Raw genomic sequence first — 236 nt, 5'->3', positions numbered from 1 at the left:
CTAGGCTGCTCTCCAACCGTGTTAGTCAAGAACTCAAGATATGACTTGATCAAGCCCACAGTAGTACGATTCAACTGAATCGTTTACGGTCCTATGAGCCGAACATTCTTGAAATCATTCAAATGTAAAACGTTCCCTTGAAGATAATTAGCACCTTCCTCAGGGGTGAGCATGACACTTGGCCATATCAAACGAAGTGGATAATGCACGTTCAACCACAACGTAATATAATCGAC

This window comes from Plasmopara halstedii (genome assembly GCF_900000015.1).
Source record: "Plasmopara halstedii genome assembly, contig: Scaffold_2386, whole genome shotgun sequence".
Taxonomy (NCBI): Eukaryota; Oomycota; class Peronosporomycetes; order Peronosporales; family Peronosporaceae; genus Plasmopara; species Plasmopara halstedii.
Note: the sequence above shows the minus strand (reverse complement) of the source record.